General features: G+C 33.1%; 1 protein-coding gene across 2 annotated transcripts in view; it reads right to left on the reverse strand.

Annotated features, from left to right (window-relative positions):
* LOC105345251 (frizzled-5) overlaps nt 1-24,558 on the reverse strand; it is a 66,063-nt gene that overhangs the window by 36,456 nt on the left and 5,049 nt on the right. The window contains exons 1-2 of one of the 2 annotated variants that reach the window (XM_011453344.4): nt 1,316-1,617; nt 669-1,084 (exon numbers count right to left, since the gene is read on the reverse strand). The exons of the other annotated variant lie outside the window; for it this stretch is intronic. The gene's annotated coding sequence lies outside the window, so the exon portion shown is untranslated. Of the gene's footprint in view, nt 1-668; nt 1,085-1,315; nt 1,618-24,558 lie in introns of those variants that run through there. 2 annotated transcript variants of the gene reach the window in all.

Consider the following 24,558-nt stretch of genomic DNA (forward strand, 5'->3'; position numbering starts at 1 on the left):
CACTGGTTCATCGGTAATGTTTCATTGCGTCTATCAAATTATCAAGACAGGTCTCAAACCATTTAAAAATATCTTATATCATTTTCATTATAACCATAGCAATTCTATACAATCACTGTATAGAAAGAAATAGTAGGGAGATTGTTGCCCATAAGTTACAAACAACAAAATTAAGTTAATAATAAAAAAAAAACTGATAACCAAAATGCTTGAAAAAGGGATAACCCTCTTAACAAATAAGACTTTCCTCTATTTTTAAATTCATTTTCAAAGAAAAACAACACCTCTTTGAACATTCTGTACATTTTTGTGCCCTCTCATTTTCCAAGGTATATACTAAGTATTATTGTGTTTTAAAATAAATTCGGGATTAACGTGCAGAAATGTCAGTTTTGAAGTAATTTGGTTGAGATAATGACCGGCTTGATGCTCAGTCAGAGCTGTGGGCTAATCTAAATGCTAGTCCTTGATTAAATATCTCGAGATAAAAGGCGCAAAAGGTCAGCTATAAATTAACAATAGCTCGATTATGAGAGCCAAATAGGTCGCCTTGAAGAAAACCCAGAGTAACTTTTATCTCGCAACATGGCTTGAAAAAAGTAAGAAATTTGGTAGAAAGAAGCTGAAAACGACTCAGAAAAACAGATAACGTGTAAGATTTGGTATACCTTGTATCTGTCTCCTTGAACAGCGCAGTGTATGGGTTTCCTCTAACGTTGAGTGGCTGACCAACAGCGTTTACAAATTCACTCTGTTTAGTATCACACGCCTAATTTCTCTTACGCCAGAATCTTAAATCTAAAAAATCCAGTGCGACCGCTGACGCCGGGAACAATGACATGTGCAGTAATACACAGTTTGGGAGTCTCGGGTTCCACAACTAAAAGACGAGAGTTCCGATAGCAGGACCAATTGCACGCATTACCAGTCCCGTCTATATTCTCTCCTCCGAGAGGTGAAAGCGAGATGTCACAACTGGTTTCTGTTACTTTGTTACACCAAAGGTCGACCGCCCCTGTGAAAAATTGGAGGGTTGCTATTAAATTTCCCCTTTCTCCTTGTATCACTTTTTTTCAGCAGTAAGCTACAAAAGAAACGAAAATATCACAAAGAAAATGAATTTAGAGAGAAAAAAGTCAAACCTTTGTGCTGTAGTTTCGTAAATTTTTTTGGAAAACTTTTTGTACGTAGATGCTCAAATCAACAGTGATAAACTAGGGGTCTATGTTTCTTCAACATCTCTTAATCTCGAGATATCTCGCGATACGTCGACGGAACGCATCAATTTCTTTTCAAAATTTAAAAATGTACTCACCGCTTTTTTATTTACCGTAGAAACCCCGCAAGGTAATATCTTTTGTGAGTAATGGTCCTACTTGGTGAATTGGAGGAACTGAAGAAGCGTGGATGTTGGTCTCTTGGCAGTCTTTATTAATTGGAGCAGGGACGATTCCAAAAAACGTCAATTAAAATCACAAATGTACAGCGATCTCCGCCAGATGTCGCTTTTCATTATGTGTGCTATCTTATCACTGGAGTCATTACCATAGTCCACTTGAGGAACGATCCCTCAACCCTCACCCCAAAGCCTTCAACAACAGATACAGCAGCCTCCAGGTTTCTTGTAGATTCCCCGCCATACATGACTCGCGATAAATTACAACAAAAACCGATTGGCATGTGCAGGGCTTCATTTCTGTTCGATCTCACGAAGAAAGGTACGCCATGACTTGGTTGCATAGAGTCATAATATTCGGATTTTTTAGGATATTAAAGTTTTTACCGTTGATAGACAGTTCATCGGCAGATAGCTGAAAAACAATTTTCATTACCGTAATGCATATACTCCTATGTCGGTTAATTTTCGTTTTGTGAACTTGAGAACGATTCACAACGGAAACAGACGGGCGACGGTTTTCTCCCCGTTGTTTTGCATTCTGAACAAAATGTTTCTTGAGTTTTTGTGCGATAAAATTTACCCCATTCTATCGATTTATGAAAAACACCTATTATGACAGTTCACATATTGATGCAATAAACTTTTTTGAGCATACATCTGAGTTTAGTTTTTGTGTTTTCTTCGTTTTCGAACATTCCGAAGCTAAATCTAGCATATGGATTGACCCCTGCATTACTTTTGGCCCCGACAAAACATACGTACGTATACGTGAATTATACAAAGCTGGCTATAGTCGCCAATTCAGATATTATGACGATTTGGCCTTTCACTTGTTGTTTTCTCGACCCTCTAACGCCTCCTAAGTAGTGTATGATTATCCTTAGTTATAAATAAAAAACCATAAACATATTTCAAACTGGATTATACTTTAGATTTACTTGATAACAGAAAAATAAAACGTTAGGTAACTGAAATTATCTTTGAAGAAGATGTATATACATGGAATATTTTTGTAAGGTCAGAAAGCATTTCAGCATTTTAAGTAAATTAAAAACAAAGTAATATGTCTGGGACTTTAAGTCACCTGTTCAATGATTTATTGTCGTTGTTGTGTGAATAAAACTGCAATTAACTCAAGTCCGAGGATTGTTGATGTTATGAGATACTTAATTAACGTGTGTTAAAAATGTACGACGCAATTCAAAACACATTTTTGTAATTTAAGAGATGTAATTTCTTTTCACTTTGTGTGAAAATTGTAATTGTGTCCCTTTGCTGTCTCTCTTTTGTAAAGGAGGAGAACGAGGCGTTGACGAATTTATTGAAGTAAACCTGCTGAATTTTGACTCATGTAAGGATTATTCGCAATATAATTTGATGTTTAGTTTCATTGATCATTTATGGTTTAGGTAAATAAATACATGCAGAGTAAATTAATTTCTGTTTTGTGTTCATGATGAAAGAGGAAGGCATAAAATTAAGATATGCATTGTCTGTTGTATCAAACTCAAGTATGGTAGGACTGAATAGGATTAATACGTATTTAAGGGGGTAGAAAAAATGTTTTATTGGAAATATTTATGTAGACAGAAGGTATACTAGAATCGTATCTATTTCGAACCTTTTATGAGCAGTAATTAAAGCAACATTAATAGTATCTCGTGATTAAATCATTTTGAAAATGAACTTTACATATCTATATACCTCTTCAAAAGAGTCGTGAAATAATAAATGGCAAGAAAAATGATAACTGAGATCTGAATTTGTTCCATTTATTGATACACTGTGTTGGAATTACAACTGAAGAATTTGAACCTGAGAAAAACAAACTAATGGAATGGTGACTAGATGTCCCCTTCTTTATTTTGAAAAGCATTAAAAACATTAAGCAAGTGCGTCTTTCCTATCCAAAGCATCAGATATCTGCAAAAAAATACATTTTGATAACATTTTAAAAAGTTTTATCAAAAATGTTTTGCCAACAAACGGCTTTATTTATACGTAACGTGCACGATAAACAATACCTGGGTAGAGCGTTGTTTAAGCACTGAAGCTATCTTACTACGAAGCGTGTTTGCGGCACCAACACGGCTCCCAGTTTATCATGATAACAATGGCAGAAGATTGATTTCTTTATATCGCATAACTGATCCAAAGCTGTGTCTATATGGTGCACAAAAATGCATGTCTGGCTTTATATCTATCAACAACATTTTTTTCTCGTCATGCAATGGGTTGATATGTACGCATACAATACAAATACAAGAGGGATATGGCGAGTTCGATGAAAAACAATATATTGTTATTATAAATAATAACTCTTAACATAGAATGCGAATAATTTAGATTGTTGTTATAATAATAGCAGTTTGGTTCAAAGCAATGGAATTTTTACTTCCTAGATCAAGCGCCACACACAACACAACACTGCGCAGACGCGCATGCTCTGTGAGCAGAAAACAACTGATCAAATATGGCCGTTGTTTAACTCCAATATTTGCCGTACCAAACTTTAAAAAAAATATTTGAGATGGGTGCAAGTTCTTAAATGATTTAATGTAGTGATTTCATATCAATGTGGAGTCGTATTGATATTTGTTTTAGTATAGTGTCCTTTACAAAAATTTAGATTTGATAATCAAAATTTGTACAAATTTTGATTATCAATAATCTAAATTTTTGTAAAGGACAATGGCATAACTTAAAGCTGCTTGGTCCGATTTTATATCAAATTTTATGCACGCTTTTAAACGATGGCTATGCTTAGTATATGTATTATAATAGACATTGCAGTAGTTTTACCCGTCAATTATGCCAAATTTCAATGAAGAAAAATACGTACAAAATTTGCTAACAAAACAAACGACATTAAAAGGTACCGCGTTATTTCGCCTCATGTTAAATTGCACCCCTGACGACGAGACGGGAACGGTTGTATTACGAATTTGACATCGCTTTAAATAAAGGTCGAAATGATCAAACAAATTACAAATAAACATGTGTACGTTCTGTTAGCAAATATTTCTAAAGTCTGCTTTCTTTACAATCGATGCATAGCATGCGGGTTGAATAACCCCAATCATTCGGGGGACTAAACCCTGCAGTTTCCTTTTCTAAACTTTCCCGTGATGCATTTTGGTTTGTTTTTTCGTTTGCCCAAAGAGAAATTATTTTTATTTACTTTGAATATTTCTAACTTTGACAGGAGACTGATTCTGCTGGTGTAAATAGGAGAAAGTCCATAACTTTCTAAGATAATTGATTTGTATGAAAAAAATTATGATACTATAATTACAAAAAAATCCGACCAAGCAGCTTTAAATGTGTGACATCAACTTTTTATTTTTCTTGATACATTAAATAATTAGTACCTCCTTTAAGACATAGTGGTCGTCTAGTCTAAGGAAAGGAGTGATACAAACATGAAATAAACAATTCTAACTTTCTAAATCATTATCCATTGTGTTTATTGCGTTCATATTTGACGATTTCTTTGAAATACATATATGCGTTACATACATACATACATTTATACCATAAAGACGCTTGTATAATTATTCCAAAAAATCACAAATAGTCAGATCTGAGCCATAACATAATCTACACTGTATGAACGACTTACTTTTAAATTGTATATGTACAAATTCATATTCTTGTTTTTAGACATTTTGGAGGAATTTTAAAAGAAGGTTAATATTTTTTAAAGTATATCAATGGATATCAAAGATGAAATAAGTTTGGATATTTATTGATACTTTTTTGTATAGTGAAGTATACTATTATTAAACATAAATATTTAAATGTAAGATATTTTTTATCTTTCAAACACTGGACATCGGGTCTGTATATAAAATCTAAATATTTGGACAAAAATAAATGTTGATACATGTATATCTTTTAAAGTTTTAAAAATCCCGTGGTCTTCCTTATTAATTGGAATCTAGTGGAATCCAAATCGGAAACTCGGCTGTTTTTGAATTGAATTTTTCGGTGAGAAAAAAAAATGAAAATTATTGGATGCAACATTTTTTCCTTCTGTATTGTGTCTATTTTTTTTTATTTATTTATTTTTTTGAAAGATAGCATTTTGACTTCAATCATATCTAAAAATTGACTACGCATAATATTAACAATAACAAAGGTTGGATTTTCATCTATTGCTATCATTGGTATGTGCATTTTGCATATGCATATACACGTAAAATAATGTAATTTTTATGCTTAGTTATCAGAGTAAAAACAAATGCCAAACCACCAATAAATTTCAAACCAAAAGTTGTTTTTAATATCATGAACAAATAATAATTATATTGTATTTACGCATTTAAATACAAAATGATATGTTGGAGGTCTTATGTCCTTATAATGACGAACAGCGTTAATGGACGTTCAATGGAACAACCCCCCCCCCCCCCCCCCCCCCAAAAAAAAGAAGAAAAACCGGCAGCACACAGTTGTACGTTTATGTCTGTTGTCTTCTCACGATCAGCTGTTGGTGTTCTAGCTCTAACGATCAGTGTATTTGTGAAACAAAACGGATAACAACTGTTTGATTGCCGAAAATGTTCCGTAGAAGTCCTGTTCAAATTAGGGACTTCATCGTTTAAGTTAGGAACAAGATCAGCTAAAACAAATGCGCAAAACTTTACGCATAAGAAACTGACGAAAGCTAGACAAACGGTATTATTACCTAATCAAAAGAATTTTGTTGTTTTATTACAGTTTTAATATTATTATTCCTCATCATGAATATTTCTTTATAACGCGTTATCTTATTGGTTCTAGAAAATCACGTGTCATGGCAATAAAGCTTCATATTCCCTTGTCATCGTAATCTTTTTTCGTCATACAGTATCCTACCACTTCTGAGGCATCGTGAATTTTTCATTCCATTTGTATGAAAAATCCTGAAGAGCATACGATGTCATCAAAGGATTAATTTTATATCAACATTGTTTTCGCTTTTATATCAGAAAACTAATATATTCGACTTATCGAAAATGAGATAACAATACAGGGAAAAAAAAACCGGTAATCATTCACTACTTTATTGATTTACAAGAGTTGAAAAACGAATAGAACCCGTTGTATTTTATATAACCCCGTGTTGTTCGATATAATAAACAATTTATTGGATGAACAGTCAAGAGATTTATTCCCCCAGAAAAATAATATTTCCCTCGGGTGTTGTCCTCAGGAAATATGATTTTTAGGGTTGGAGGGGGGATAAATTTTCCTCTCTCCCTTACCATCCGTGAACATCATGCAGTTAATCGAGTTTCGATTGAAATTCATTCCAACTCCATCTTTTATCATATTCTAGCAGACAACGTTAGTCCTGTGGCGGACGCGAACACCTCGAACAACGGAGAGACGACTGCCACCAATGGACAACCAAAGGTGTGCGTTCTATCACCGATTCTTGATTGCAACTGATTAAGTCAGCTAGCGTTTAAAAGCTGTCCAAAATTCACGCTAACGTTTAATTTTGACGTCTGAAGTTCAGCGTAACCCGTCACGTGGGTTTATGAGAGCATTATTCTTTCCAGTTTTGCTTTTTGCAACTACAATTTCTAGAAGACTAAATCTTAAGAGCACGTAATAGATTATAAATATATCTGTCAGAACAGATATTATTCAGATAAACAGTCCACATGTATCTTGAATACTTACAACATTTTTAGTAATGTAAACGAATGAAAATCACCTGTTTGAACTTCTTTTTAAACATGTAATCGCCTTTGAATTTTTTAAAGTAACGATAAACATAGAAAAAACTTTGGATTGTCCATATTGTGACCATAGCATAAAACAAAGACATAATTTATTGGGGTTTTTTTTTCAAATATGTAAATAATTTATTTATTCATAGGTGATATGGAAAGTTCTAAATAACTAGTTAATGTAGAAACCATATAGTAAGATTAGTAAAAAAACAAGTTGTAACACAGAACAACAGCGAATTTGCGAATTGTATTCATGAAAGACTTAAAATATAAAGTTTTAAAGATACTACCTCACAAGGATTATTAAATAAAACGTTCAACGTCAAACAGTTAATGAAGGACATTTGAGAAAATCTTGCAAAATTTTGCCTTTTTGTTTAATGAAGATTGCGAAAATGGCGCGAATATAATTGGTACTTTTGTTCTCTTAGCAATTAAAGAACGGTAACTCCAAAAAAGGAAAAAGACAAGTGTTTAGAATATTATATGAATATTGAGTCACTTGTTTTTTCTTTCTTCAAAATTCTATAGTGAATATTTTGATTTTATCAATGATAGTATTGACTACTTTAACTGAATTTTTGAAATGATATGAAATATTTTCATGTCAATTTTTATAATGTTTGATATTAATTCATCATCAAACAAAATTAAAATGATTTTGATAACTTTGCTGATTCATAAGATATTAAGTGTTGGTCATTGCTGAACAAATTGAAATATTCTGATCCGTCCCTGGTCTTCCATCTATTTTTTTTTTTTACCGAAAGCTACATGCCAGTAAATAGCGATGAAATTGATTTAATTGAAAAGCATAAGGACCGACTCTGTGATAGAAATATAAATAATTAAAAAGAAATAAATAAAACTGTGTTTGAAAGAATTACCGTGATCTCACTGTGTTAAGGTAATTAAAGTATAACGACCAAAATTGATTTGTATACAATAAATAAATGCTCCTACATTTTTAAAGCAATACGAGCTGCAATTTTCATGCTGAATTTTTTTTTTTTACGAAAAATGTTATTTTCTAATAAAATGACAAAAATGTCATGGTTTTCAAAGTTCTGTTAGCCATATTTTTATTGGAAAAGCATTAACGAAACCGTAAGGACACACGAGGTCAGACGTTCCTCAATTTTATAGAATTTTCCTTGATATTTTATTCCTTATTTTTTAGCATTTAAATCTGTTGATTCCCAAAATTAATGGTACATACCAGGCTCTTTTAGGAGCTAGAATATATAGATTTTTCCTTAAATGCTTGCAAATAAAGTCATACTATGTATTTTCAATTAAACACTTTATACCCAAATTAAAGAAGTATCATGTAGCATAAAAATATAATTATGGAATTACTTAGTGAAAATCTTTACATTGTGGAGATAAGAAAAAAAAATGGAAGATAGGTCGCGTCTGACCTTAAATGAAGCAAAATTGAATTATTGTCGTCCTGTACAAAAATTGATCTGCTATTATATGTATTCCTTAGAAGAGAAACCTTTCTTCTGACGAAAATTAGTGATTTTTTCAAACCTTTTTTATCATAAGAGTTTAATTAAAATGCAGACTTATCACACTAGCAGGTTTTTGCAGCAAAATAAAATTCTAAAAAATACAGCTCATATTGCTTTAACTAACCATGGTAGTGTATAACGACGAGAAAGATAACTCTTGTACATAGAAAAACATTTATAGTGACAGTTGTCTCCCTTATACTGGTCAATTTAAGGTAGATGTAAGTGTAAGAAAATGTGTGCTCTTTAATAGAGCCGTTAATTTATCGTATGTGGTAAGCATATACTAGAAGTATGAATCAACAAAGATGCATTTTCGAAACGAGCGAAAATTCCAAAGCAAGAAAACCATCAATTACAATGTTATATATTTATGCATACACACACAAATAATCCAGCGACTATATAAATGACCTTTCGACAAATTTTTTTAAAAATCAGAGAACTTATCACAGTTTTGTCAATAGATGTACTTTTATAAATTTGACTATGTGTACAAATGTACGTTTGAAACACATAGTCGGTGTCTCATTCTCTTAAAGCATAATAGAAGCAAGATACCAACAAACAGAAAAAACTGTTTTCTTTTAACAGAAAAAAAAACCAGTTGTCCTCTACATGTTTGATGTATGTCAAAATAGAATAACTACAACCAGAGAATGTTTTATTTCTATTTTAACTTAATCGGACAACATATATGCAAATATATTACATGTATTATAATTATGTATTTCACAAAACGCGACATTTCAAAAAAAAATCTCACAAATCTGGGTATCTTTAGTCAAGGAACCAAGTCTGGTGTTTTCCTACGTTCGCATATTCCGGATATAGGTGTATTGAAGGGTAGCAGCGGCTCCCACGTGTAAATCATGGACTGTAGATCAACATCTCCCACTACGAAAATCTCCACGTAGAACCGCGGATCTAACGCGCGACTAGATTTGATGGTCCTCCACGAGGAGTCCTGATATTTGAGGATAGGGTTGTTAAACAAATCTATTTTCTTCAAATGTTCTTCACACCAGTAATATTCCTGCGTTCCTTTACGCACCAGCACCAACCTCACGTGCGTCACCGAATCATGGTGCACGTGCTCCAGAAAAAGACCCGGAAGTTCCATCTCAACGGCATACTGATTCACCCTTTTCCCGGCGTTTTCCTCTTTCATGGGAACTCCCAAAGTATGCAGGGGCTGAAATTGTAGCACGTTGGACAAGTACCACATCAGTCTTGGAATCGGGATTTTTAACCGTGCGTTGCTGTTTCTGAGTTTTTCCGGAAGTTTGCCATCAAAAAGAGACGCCATGAACCAAGTTCCGGTCGGGGCATCATGGCGTCCTAGAGGTGTGTACAGCCCTTCCCCGGCCGTCACCATGGTTACATCGTTCGTGCCACGAATTCGCTTCTCTTTTTCAACGGAAGTGGATTCGACGGAGATAAACGCCGGTGGGATTGCGTTGACCGGCACACACAGGCAGTGGAAGAAGTACCCGATGCTCTCGTACGCGGTGTTTTCCAAATCTCTCGACTGAATTATCTCTTCCAGTTTCACATAAAACTCCTCCAGTTTGTGTTTCGGAGTAAACTGTCTCGAGTACTTGATTTCTTCCACTATGTATTCCATTTTTTTACTTTGCTTTCAGGACAATCAGGAATGTTTCACCGTCTCAAAAACCACTGTTGATACGTTTATACATTGAAGTTCACAAATAAGAAATAATTTAAAGTTTTTTCGAACATATTCTTGTTTACACAGATACATTAACAATATGATGGTTATGGCGATAAGAATTTCTTAATGAAGCGAAATATCTGCTTTAAACTTCTATTCAATTTTTCTTCCATTTGTCTATTTGTCTTTGTTCTATTCAAAGTGTTAAAATTTAAAACACTATATTTGTGTGTGTCCTGAATTGTTCAATATCTTTTTAAACTCAAGGGGCACGCAGCTTTGATTTTACTATAGACATATTAAGTTATAAATAGAGCCATTTTAACAAGAGCTTGGACTTTGGGTAGTTGTGTCAAACAGCAATGAGACGTAGGCCTGTCTATTTTCTTGTAGGCCACTCAGCCATGGCTCTTTGAAATTATATAATTGTTGTCTTCATTCAAATGTTGGAGATATGATCGAAATGAGCCATTTAATTATCCCCATTGCAAAAATGTACAATTTTCAGCCGCAACCCCGCCCCTCCCCCTTTCTTTCGATATCAAACTTTTTTTCTGTATTAATCCTATATTTTGTATGAATTTTGAAGTCAAATGCACAGGTGCTTGAGGACAGGACCGACCACCCCTCCCCCTTTCCATTCTCCACCCCTAAGTATCTAGACCCCAGGGATTTTCAATTTTGCATTTAAATTATCCTTTTATGATAATTATATTTATAATCTAATGTATACATTCATTGCACAAAATTACTTAAATCAAACATATTGACAAAACCCTTATCCCGTCTATATACGTTGTATTATAGAGGGTATGATTTTTTTTTAAATGTTTGTATTAAGTAATCAAGTGTACTAAATGTATGCATTTGTTTGGAAATGTCATAAAAGAATAATTTACTGAAGAAATGAGTAAGTCCCGGGGGGTCGAGAATCCTTGGGGTTTGGGTGGGGATGCACCTGTGGTCAAATGCGCCCACCATTAAAAATGAGATTGAAAAAATGGTCATTGAAAATGACACAAACTGTATAACATGCTTTATATATCCAACTAATTTTTTTAGACGATATTTTTCCTTTAATCTTTTGAGCAATGAAAAGAATTATAGCATCACGGGTGAAAACTGTATTCTATTCGACTGTGCATGCATAAGGACAAATAAGAACATTTTTTTTTATTAATAAAACCTTTAATATTCTCTTAAAACGTATTGCGACTTGTTGTTTGGTTATTCATATATATGCTGCATAGTCACACATTCCTTCGTCTGGTAACGAAAATCGACTTTCAAAGGATGGCAATTTTTTCTATCTGTAATCATCATAATATATACATGTACGTTTAATTTCAGAATCTGGTTCTTTTCTTCTTCGGCAATTAAGTCAGAGGTCTTGCTTTAGTTCGCTGACATAAACTTTTGAGTATGTTTTTAAAAATGGCACAATTGGACAAAGGTATTTTCATGCGTTTTTTAGGAACTGATTCTTGTCTTGTGAGTTGTAATTGACCGATCTGCTTTCGTTAATTCCTTTGGTCGGCCTTTATTTGTTTTCATTTATTGCACGTTGATTTCAGAGATTCAATTACGACCGGGGCTTCTTTCAATCAATGGACAACCGACGGATAACTTCCAATCATCAATTTCTGAACGTCTGCTTACCTTCTATGGTGATGCGTAACTGGGGTATAATAATCCAAGTTCCAATATAGTGTGAACTTTTCGTTCACTTTGCGCATTTCGAATCATTTAATGAGACTAAAAAGGTTTAAGACTTAAAGGGACCTGGACACGATTTGAGCTCAAAATATAAAATTTCATTTTTCCAATTTTAATGTTTAAAATGGTTAATTTGGGTACTTTTAATGCTTTGTCAAAATTTGAAAGTCAAATATTAAGGTATAAGCAAGATGCATAGTTTGAAAATCTTTGTTTTGTAAACAAAGCTCGAGCTTTGTTATGGTTTACATATATGTTATTTGATATAAGTCTTAAGCAAATAATGATTTTTTCTGTTTATCATATCATCTATAAACACATTGAATCAGTTTACTTTGTTTGCCACGAGTCTTTTGGTCAAAGAAATGGTAATTTCATACTTTACATTATTTGTAAACAAATATAAGACTCGAGCTTTGTTTACAAAATAATGTTTTCTCACCTCTGTATCCCTCTTATTACTTACTTCCAACATTCAAATTTTGGTCAATCACTCAAAATGAACAATTAAACCATGTTATGCATAAAAAAAGAAAAGAGAAAATTTTGTTCTAAAATTGTGTCCAAGTCTCTTTAACCGTAAGAAAAGTTCTTTAGTTTGTAACTTGTAATTAGTTAATAGCTCTGCCAAATTAATGAGAAAATAATCATAAAACCATCCTCTAACGTTACACAATGGTTGTAATTGGGTCAAAAGGTTAGTCTAATCCTCAAAAATACACAGAGGTACAGAGACTGATTTTATTTGATTGCGCCCATGAGAAAAAGGTGCTTATGACATTTTTTGCACATTTTTAGATTTTTACATAATTGAATTAAACACATCTTAAAGTTCTCAGATCTAAATTTTTATGGCTATACGCTAATTCTAAGTAGAGTTTTTTGCCCGTTTACAGTGATGCTTTTTCAATAGGAAAATCATGACGTCGTGTTTCACATACAAGTACGCAACGTCAAAAATCATTACTGTGAATTAGTCGTTTAATAAACGTAAAATACAGTACTTTGTTATCAGTATCTTTTCACATTGCTGCATATAGTTGTATGCTTGCATCTATGCTATTCATTTATTTCAGAAACAAAGTTTTGTTGTTATTGGGTATTTTTTTAATCATAAATATTTCTACTGTCAGCGGAGTTGTCTGCCAGTGAAATGTGATTATTCAAAAAAAAAATGGCGGTTGTATAGTTTCAGTTTATTTTTGGATATCAACGGGAAACTAGTTAGTGGCGTATTCTATGTGAACATATTTCATTTATATAAATACTGTGTTTTCCATAAAACTAATCAGTGCTAAAATATATTAGTAGCTTTTGTTCTTAAACAACATAAATTATGCGATTTTCGTGGCATTATTAAATAAGTCATATTTTAGTAATGAACTTTGAAAACAATATCAGAAGTAACGTAACAATTTTGTTTAATCATGATCCATTGTACAACTTGATGCAATTATAGTATCAGCACTGAACTATTCTTTTGAAGTTTTCAGTAACTAGATTTTAACCGGTATATTCACAGAAAAACACAATAAGAACAAGAATAGAATTCCTGGGTCCCCCGCCGGTCAAGCAGTATACTAGTATCAAGTCTATTGACCAAGGCTGATTTTTGAACTTGACCAAGGTATTAGTGATATAAACATTTGGTATAAATTTAATGAAAATCCGTCAAAATTTGTAGGCATGAGAGCGCTTACAAGGTCAATTTTTGGATAAAACGGAGTCATTATTGTGGTCAAAGTCCCATAACTCCAACAAAAAGTTTCGAACAATGCTGATTTTCGAACTTGACCAAGGTATTAATGGTATAAACATTTGGTATAAATTTAATGAAAATCCGTCAAAGTTTGTAGGCATGAGAGCGCTTACAAGGTCAATTTTTGGATAAAACGGAGTCATTATTGTGGTCAAAGTCCCATAACTCCAACAAAAAGTATTGACCAATGCTGATTTTCGAACTTGACCAAGGTATTAGTGGTATAAACATTTGGTATAAATTTAATGAAAATCCAGCAAAGTTTGTAGGCATGAGAGCGCTTACAAGGTCAATTTTTTTTATAAAACGGAGTCATTATTGTGGTCAAAGTTCGATAACTCCAACAAAAAGTATCGACCAATGCTGATTTTCGAACTTGACCAAGGTATTAGTGGTATAAACATTTGGTATAAATTTAATGAAAATCCGTCAAAATTTGTAGGCATGAGAGCGCTTACAAGGTCAATTTTTTTTATAAAACGGAGTCATTATTGTAGTCAAAGTTCGATAACTCCAAAAAAAGTAACGACCAATGCTGATTTTCGAACTTAACCAAGATAATAGTGGTATAAACATTTGGTATAAATTTAATGAAGATCCGTCAAAATTTGTAGGCATGAGAGCGCTTACAAAAAAGTGTGACGGACGGACGCACGGACACACGGACGCACGGACCCACGGACACACAGACCCACGGACCCACAGACACACGGACCCACGGACACACGGACGGACGCCCGGCATTTCTATGTCCCCGCACCGCGTTGCGGCGGGGGACAAAAAAATAATTAATTCTACCACTGCTGGGACCATGCCCTTTACACCACTCTTTCTGTTCAAAAGATTTTTTCCATTCGACTTTATGCAGAATTTATGTAAAAGAGCGTCCCTTCCCTGGATCAGATATTCAACCCCATCCAATATTGATAAATTTTACATAATTTAAAAGGTACTTTTTAGTGTATGTGGGATATTTTTACTTTCCGGTCGCTTCTAGACACTACTGTGATTGTTTTTCTCCAATTGTTAAGCCCCCCCCCCCCGGCTTTGCTTTTTTCGGGCGTGCCCACACCTGAAAAATAACATCCAGACACTTATCATCTGTGTGTGACTATTCCACAGCAAATATGTAGGTTTAGCATCATAGAGAAAACATGCAGTATGCAGAGATTGATTCCGTGTTTTGAATGTATATTTCACCATCGGTTTAAGATAACTCTCAACCGTCCATTACCCATAATCCAAAGCTTATGCATGCATATAAATACACGTCAGCGCGCTGTATTCAAGCTGTATAATTAGTCTTTATGTATCTTACATTGACATTCCAAAATCATTTGTAAATCTTACACACTTCATCAAAGTCGTAAATAATTTAATGAATCCGCTCCATCGACTAAAATAAATATGAAAATGAAGCCAAGGTTCGGACGGGATCGTGAAACCGTCTGATATTCTCAAGTTCTTCAGTAATGGTCACAAGAAAATGAACAAGTATCGAGATTGGTCTTGACGATCACAAAGTTATTGATTAATTAATACTAATCGAATTAAAAAATAAGTTCCGATAAAAATCATGAGGTAGGTTCAACGTTTATATTATACAGTTTTTTTTCGATCATGATTTATCGATATTAAAGCAGAAAATAGCGAGTCAATAATTTCATATATGGTAGTAAAAATATAGGCTGTAATTATGATGTCAAACATTTTTAGTAATACATTTTCACTGGCTACTCATGTTTGGAAAAATATTCCGAACTCTTGCGACACCGTAGGTACTGGCACGATAACAGTTTATCATTTTTTTAAGCATACTGAGTGCGACTTAAAGAATCTTGTATTAAAAGAAACGTGCATGAACATTATGTACAATTTTGTTTATCGTCTAGTTTTTGTTTGTAACGTATATTTAGAAATTATGTCAATGTATTATTACATGTAAGAGGTAATAGAAGTCACTCAAGATTTCCTATATATTTGATACTATTCCATGACCGTTTTTGTTCTGGCTCATTGTTTAAATATATAACTTGAAATAGGAAGTTTTAATTTTTTTTTAAAAGTATAAGAGTATGATTACATCATTTCTGAATCATTCTCAGGAACCAACATCCAGATAGTGACTTTCTGCATATTTAAATTCACTCGTGTTCATTATATTGAATCGGACCACTAAAGATTTTGACTGTTTAACACCTTTAATACACATACAAAAATATTAAAAACAAAATCGACATCATAAGGAAAGAATGAAAAACAAAAGTTAAATATTAACATAGCAATAGAAAAAACTTCTATTTAAAACGTTCTTTTTAACAAAAACACAGCCGATAGGAACATGCATGAAATGGTGTATTGATTATGTTGTACATTGGGTTAACTTCTTTGTTTATAATCACATCAACCAAGTATATATGATTCCCTTTATTTCTAAAGAAAATTAATTGGAATTCATAGCTCTGTTGAAACTGACAGGACTGAAATATACACGCTCCGTTTATCAATTGGTCGAAACATTAATCGACTTACACATATAGCTAGGAAAAATCTGGACTGCACGAAAGAATCACGATGATGTCAGACTCAACCTCCTAATTAAGATGATTTACCCTTTCCGTTTATTTAACGTATTAATGTACATTAATAATAATGTTTTAGTAAATTTACCTACTATTTACGATCAATTCATTAATCTGTTAAAAGGAGGATGTTTATAGAAACAACAAAATACTTTCATTGATGATTCATGCGGGTTATGACGGTAGCGATCATCGCAGAAAAAAAATACATTAACCGCTAGGGCGTGTTATTTTAATTATATTCATTTATTTATTTATTTTTTTTGCAATGTTGCCACCTTCATATCGTTTATAGATCACCAGAGACAGCATTTATTTGTTTGATTTGGGCTTACTATACACACCCAGTTTTGCCCCTCCAATTCATAAAAAACCAGGTGTGAATCATAGCTCTATAGTTACTGACAGAACTGAAACCCTCACGATCCAGTTCTAAACATTAAATCGGTCGGTCGAAAAAAATCATCGGCAGAAATTTAAAAATATATGCGGAAAAAGTGAGATTTAGCGCATTTTCAACAAATTCCCATAGTGACTTCTAAAACTTTGATAACATTCAAGACTACATAGGAAATCGGGGTCGCTAATATTTTTTTTTTATCTGAAAACAATTGATATAACAGTAAAACTTCATGCAAGATACATCTATATCATCAAAATATATAGGGTAGAAATACGTAGACTCGCCCTCGTTAAGAATAAAAACAAGGAATTGTGTTTTTAAGGGCATATCAGATTCATTTTGTACATGTAAATGCAGCGTTTTACTTAATATTATGAGTGTGTGAGGAAAAACAAGCACTTGTTATCTAAACTTATGAGAAATTAAATAATGAAAGTATTTACCGAATCTATGAGATGTGTGCAGAACTGCAGACTTTCATCTGTCTTATCTTTAAATACAATGTAGATTTTTACCGTGTTCTTAAAGCTTGTTTAACCTGAAATGTTTCTAGTAACTGCATTTTTAGTAATTTATCAGAAATTGATTTAAGAAAATAAGTTGAAAGTAAAAAAAAATACCGGTACTTGCTGAATTAAGACGATTCAAGAACATGTATTTGTTAGGTTCATTTTTTTTTGCTTTCATAATCCACGCACTATTAGCGTAGATTCCTACATGTAATTAATATCCGCGTAAAATCGCGAGAAGCGCATCTCGCGAATTTTAAAATCTCGCTTTTATTTTTTGACATATGTAACATATATCAAACTATGATAAGAATTCGGCATTCGCGATTTTATGTTCTCGCAATTTGATGGAAAACTGCTGAATCGCGGAATTAAGTACTCGCGTAAAATAAGGAATCAACAGTCTGTGGTCTGAATAATGATTACCTTTCTTTAAAATAAGATTTTTTTTTTATTTGTGATGTAAATATGTTAATATCAATGCGCTTGAAAAAAAAGGTAAAGCAGACACATAAAATTAATAGCAAAATATTTCTGTAAAACTTCACCAAATCATAGCCAATTTGGAGCAATAAGCTAATATCGAGAAAAACGGAAATACATGCAGTTAATCAAATTTGTGTGCAAATAGAGTAAAAAAAAGAGATTATTTAAAATAATATGAAAATTAAATTTAGGAAAAGGTATAAAAACTTTACGGGATGAAAATGACACGTTATATATTTTACGCTTTTCAGACGACGTTATGACGTAAGTCATGTTTGTGACGTTATTTCTCTGTTTTGTCAAAAATGTCATAAGCACCCTTTTCTCATGGGCGCAATCATTTGTCATTTAGCTAACCCAATTACAAAACCTTTCATCTAAAAGCGAATGTATACATCAAATAACTTAAATTTAATAGATTGGATAAGTTTTTAAAACTTTTAGAAGTGTTTTATTTTTTTATTAAATTGCATAAATTTTAATCCAATTTTGATTAAGGTTGGATCTGTGTATTTCATCATTCCTGTATGTTATGCTGTATCAAATAGCATCCTTATGTCAAACTTCTCCCTACTTTTCTGTTAGGGAGAAATAAATCTCCCAAAAATTGGGTTGGTACATGTGAAATGAAAGTTTACGTTTTGAAAAATTTAAACACTTCTCCTAACTTCGTCAAATTTCAAATAAACAGAATTAAAAGAGTTGGTTTTGGTAATGACTATAATTAAAATGAAATTACATGTAGGTATATTTACAAAAATCTTTAGTATCTAACTATTTTTTTCCCTAGCATTATGTTTCAAATTTGAGTTAAAATTTCCTTGACAAAGAAGGACCTTCTCTGCAAGTTTAATGATTTTGTGTAACCTTACTTTTATAGAATCATTAGATATGACTTCACAAATATTTACATTTATTACATTACCGTAAGTTTATCAAATATTGTTGTTTTGATATACTTTTATACATTTTGTGTACCAAATTTTGAAAAATTAATTGATACTTTGAAGAAGGTACATTATGATCATTAAAATTATATTAAATACAGATTTACATGTACATCAACATACAAATGATAATGAATGTTTTTATGCACATCTAGTCATTGAATCAAACATGTTTAAATTTAAAATGAACAATATCAAATTGTGAATTCGATATTAATTTTGTTTTACATTCCATCAGCACAAGTATAAAAATTTGTTTTCAACTGGTCATATTTTTTTTAAGTTTTGTAATTAATTAAAGAAATGATTTATGTTTTTTCATTTTTTATTTATAATGTATTTTATATTATGCCCTGACAGGAAAAAAAATATATATCTACCTACCTACCCAACTTCAAAATTTAGGGTCGGGTTAGGGGAAAAGTAGATATTTTTAATGATGGCCTGAGGTAATAGGAAACAGACCAATCCATTCCAGAACCGCAAGAGTTACATATAAAACGCATGCTAACTCTAGGGAAACTTTTTATCCTTCTTTAATTTAAAAAAACTTTGGTCACAGTGGTGTCCGTTCCAAGATTTGAATATGTTCCAAACTTCCTACCGAATAGAGCCTCACATTGGGGGAGGGGGTGGGGGTGGTCTGATTTTTTAATTAGAGTTATCCTTCTTTGCATTCTATAAAATTAATGTGATGTTGGAGGTATCTCACACACATTTATCACCGTTGTTAAATTTTTAAACTGTTCAATATTTAACAACAAAAATAAAGTACATATTAAAAATTCTTATCATAGAAAGCATAGCTAATCAAAGATTGTGAAGCTCACCGAGACCGTAAGACCACAATTATCATACTGCATCAAAAGACTATACATATGATTTGAGCCTAAATTGGCCCCTTTATACGAACATTGTCATTTATTGTAATTCTTTGTACATATATATATTTGAAATATTTTTCATAATGTTCATTCTGATTCAAGTGCCCACAATTTAGAAATATTACATTATAAAGTTTACCTTTTCCCGCCATTTTCGTATTTTTAAGATAAAACGACTCACTTTCAAGCAGTTTTTAATAAAAAAAACATTGAGCGATTGCTTGAACAAACAAAATATTTTCACCAAAGATGTGTCTATCCAGTACAGAAAAGCGTCAAAAAGTTCGTTCTTGTTCAAAACAGTAAGAAATGTATAAATAAAAGACTGATTTTGATTGAATTATAAAAATAGCGTCACTTTTGATATCATATACTGCCAGCGAATGTGAATAATTCAAATAAATAGGTTGAAAAATGAAAATGCATGTATATTCTTTATAGCAACTCTGTTGTATATTATATTTGATAAAATGAAATATATCGGAAAGGACAACTCTTCTAAGAAATAACACAACAATTTAGTGTACACTATCTGTACACTGAAAACCTTTAATAAATGACGAATTATGGGGGACAAAGACTAATTCATGTATAGTTTTTTTTATAGTATGTGGTCTATAGTCGATAGAATACAAAATATATTTTCTTTTTTTCTACAATTTGAATTGAATTTTTTCTTTTAGACATGTAATTTTAAAAATATCACATCATAATATTGATATAATATAACTAAAATTTATGTGTTATTGAATTGAATATTCAAGAATGGTAATATGATGTCCAACAATGAAAGAAATAGGGGTTATGATAACATTCTTATGTTGGCTCTTTTGAAAGCTGTACCGAAGCCAAGGGCCTTGGCTGAGGGAGGCAACGTCTGCCCAAAAGAGAGATATGGGGAAATGAGGAATGGACAGCCCTCCATTTTATACCAGGATGATGAAGGCAAAGTCCTCTGATGTAGAATCCAACAAGTAAGTATGATTGTTATTACGTTCATGTCTGCCACGTCAATGAATTTAGATGTGTGGTATTAGTTCCGTGTAGCTCTCCCTCCTTTTTAGCTCACCTGAGCTGAAAGCTCACCTGAGCTATTCTGATCAAAATTTTTCCGTTGTCTGTCGGCGTTGCCGTTTGCGTTGTCGTTGGAGTTGTTGTAAACTTTTCACATTTTCATCTTCTTCTCAAGAACCACTGGGCAGATTTCAACAAAACTTGGCACAAAGCATCACTAGGTGAAGGGGATTCAAGTTCGTTCAAATGAAGGGCCACACCCTCTTTCAAGGGGAGACAATTACTAATAGCAATTCTTGAAAATTTTTGTAGGTATTTTTCAAAATTCTTCTTCTCGAAAACTGTAAGGCCAGAAAAGCTGTAACTTGTATGGAAGCATCCTTAGGTAATGTAGATTCAAGTTTGTTCAAATCATGGGTCCCTGGGAGTCCCTGGAGCCACAATGAGGGGATGAATTTTTGCATAGGTATATATATAGAAAATCTTTAAAAATCTTCTCTCAAAAACTGTTATGCCAGGAAAGCTCAAACTTTTGTGGAAGCATCCCCAGATAGTGTAGATTTAAGTTTGTTCAAGTCATGATCCCTGGAGGTAGGGTGGGGCCACAAATGGGGATGAATTTTTACATAGAAATATAGAGAAAATCCTTTAAAAAATCTTTATAAATCTTCTTCTCTAAAACTATTAGACCAGAAAAGCTCAAATTGGAGTGGAAGCATCCTCAGATAGTGTAGATTCACATTTGTTTAAATCATGGTCCCCAGGGGTAGGATGGGGTAACAATGGGAGGTGTGTGTGTGAATTTTTACATAGGAATATATAGAGAAAATCTTTATAAAAATCTCTCAAAAACTATTATGCCAGAAAAGTTCAAACTTTTGTGGAGGCATCTTCAGATAATGTAGATTCAAATTTGTTTAACTCATGGTCCCCAAGGGTAGGGCGGGGCCACAATACGGGGGGGGGGGTGAATTTTTATATAGGAATATATAGAGAAAATCTTTAGAAATATTCTTAGAAAGTTTTTAGTTAAAAAAGCAGTAACTTGTGTGAAAGAATGGGTTGTATAGATTTAACTTTGATCAAACCATGATTCCCTAGAGAAAAAAGGGGGGAGGGGGTATATAGGAATAGAAAAAAATCTTCTTATAGGTATATCAACAAAAAGGGCTTGGTATTTACCATAAAAATATGTGGATAAAAATCGGCAGTTAAAAAGAAAATTGGGCAAGATTTACTGTACTCTGTTGTCAAGAGATTTTGATACTGTAATGCTAATTTGATCAGAGTTCAGGCTATTGTTACTCAGGTGAGCGATGTGGCCCATGTGCCTCTTGTTTAGTTCTGTGTAGCCTTTTTTATAACAGCTCTCTCTCCCTTTTTGTATTCTAAACAGTTTTCATAAACCATGAAGAAGAAGTGCTTGCATTTCATTTTCTAGGTAAATAAGGAAATCCCAAAGCTCTCCATTTAATTTTACTACATAATGTTTAAATATCAGTTTGAAACTGGATTTCATAGAATTCGTACTGTATTTTGTATTTTTTTATTGGATATTTCTCAATCAATATGTATGTAAACGGGGGCAAAAGTTTAAATGAATGCGTTTTTCTCGTAAAATCTGGGTTGATTTTTTTGTGTTAGACATGAACCAAAGACTCATAATAAGACATATATAAATACACAGTATTGAGCAGGAGATAATTGCTAAAGATATAATTGATTAATTATTCTGCATTTCAATTTATATAAAAGAATATAAGTGTAGGAAAAAGTACTGCAAGATCAGGCTAATTTTGTTTATCATCAGTGCTATAATCAATAAAGCAATTTTTTTAGATATGGATAGAAATGATAGTACACATTTCAATGAGTTTTAGCAGTTGAAACTATTTCAACGTACATACAGTTAAATCTATTATTAGTCATGTGAATTATAAAGTGCGAAGAACATGTATGCTAATTCACGTAATTGCACATGTTTTTCAACATTTAAGAAGTTTTGCATACTTTTTTTTAGCCCATGACCTACGTTTAGAAATTATTTCCTGGGGCTTTTTGCGATTTTGATCTGTGATTTCAGAATAGTGCATAATGTTTACAATAATGAATAAAATAACCACAGTTCGATTATTTTGCGCAAGAATTGATCTAGTTTGTTTGGCTTTAAGTTTGACCCTTAGTTTAAGATTTTTATCGGTAAAAAAAAAACATACAAGTAAAAGTTATGTATAGAGAGTTGGCTTCCCTATTCAATGTAGAAATAAATCAAACTTTGTTTGTCCTTGAAAATAATGATTATACATGTATTTCAGTCGGGAAGATAAACTACTTCTTTGATACAGAAATGTTTACAGAGACGCACAATGCGCTGATAACACATGAATATCAGTGTTGGTTACATCAATTCAAAAAATGTCGTTTTTTCGTAATTGATTAGCACTGAATTCTGAGAAAAAGCTTTAATGAAAAATGAAAGATGGTTCGTTAAATGGAAAATAAACCAAATGAACAATTACTGTTACCTCGATCGTCGAATTATTCGGCGATGATGTTACAGAAGGATCATACATGAAGTACCGTATAACCACAGGTTCCATATTTACAACGCCAAGTCACCCCCACTCCCGAAAAAAAAACACCAACAAAACGCTCAACCGGCCCCCCCCCCCCCCCAAATAGAGAGTTCTAGAGTTATCCTTCTTTACACTTCTTAAAAAATCGCGCGTTTGCGTCGAAGAATTTTCCAATACACCATGCTGCTTGTACACAAAGATATCACAATTTTTTTCTTTATATTTCAGCCCGTATAGATAAAAGAATTATTGCTGAAATGAAAGGTTTTCTGACAGATGTTAAACGAAAAAAAAGGCGCGATGAATATTATAAGTAAGTCGTTATAGTTGTAAACTATCGGAATCATTTTGTACCAAACTGCGGCTTTAACTGCCATGATTTTATCATTATTTGGATATGCTATTTCCTCATAAATAAAATAGTAAGCTTATAATAACTCTGAATCGTCGATAGCATTGACTGTAATGAAACATAAATGTAGCTATACATCAATGCTAATGAGCTTATTTTGAAGAAAATCGTACCAATTTGTTCTGCATATAAAGGCCTTAATCTGCTTATATAGCCTACTGGTATTTATTAAAGAAATAAAGTCTGAAATACAGATACTTGGCTGGGTGTGGTGTCAAGCTAAACCACCCAACCACCGTCTTTCTCCTTCTTCCATCTTTTTGATCCCTCGATCTTAAAAATCACTGATACATTGTATAGCAGATTGTAACCAAATCCACCCCCCCCCCCCATTACCCCCCCCCCCCCAAAAAAAAAAACAAAACAAATACCAACAGAAAGCCTAACCACAGGAGCTTTATAAGGGGCGTCAACTGGGTGAAAGGGAAAAAGGTACATGTAGCTGCAGGCCTAAAAAGCTCCCGATGGTCGTCCATGCGATTTTTTTTTCAGACCGGGGGCTACAGGGCAGCTACATTCACATAAGTTTGAAATTCGAAAGCAATAACTATTTATTTGTATGATTAATATGATTTTTATTCCATCAAATAATGTAAGAAGATCATAACTGGACTGGGTGAATGACATGGTTTTGGTCCGTCGGACTGGCCGTAGTCTCCGTCTGGTTATGGTCCATACACAGTTGTCCACTGCCAAACACCGGCAGATTCTCGCAATTCATCCTCTCCGGCCACTCAAAGCCGTACAGTGCCATCAGAGGGGCACAGCCGGACTTGGCCCTCTCGCAAACAGACCGACAGGTGGGTAGAGGGTACTTATAATCCGGAATACAATTTGGGGCATACATACTGCACAGGAATAGTTGGAGATCCGGTGAGCAATAGATTTCCACGAGAGGCCAGAATTGGTGGACCTCTAATCCAGCTTCCTCCTGGGTCTTGTGATGAAACTGA

Source organism: Magallana gigas, chromosome 2 (genome assembly GCF_963853765.1).
Source record: "Magallana gigas chromosome 2, xbMagGiga1.1, whole genome shotgun sequence".
NCBI classification, from domain to species: domain Eukaryota; kingdom Metazoa; phylum Mollusca; class Bivalvia; order Ostreida; family Ostreidae; genus Magallana; species Magallana gigas.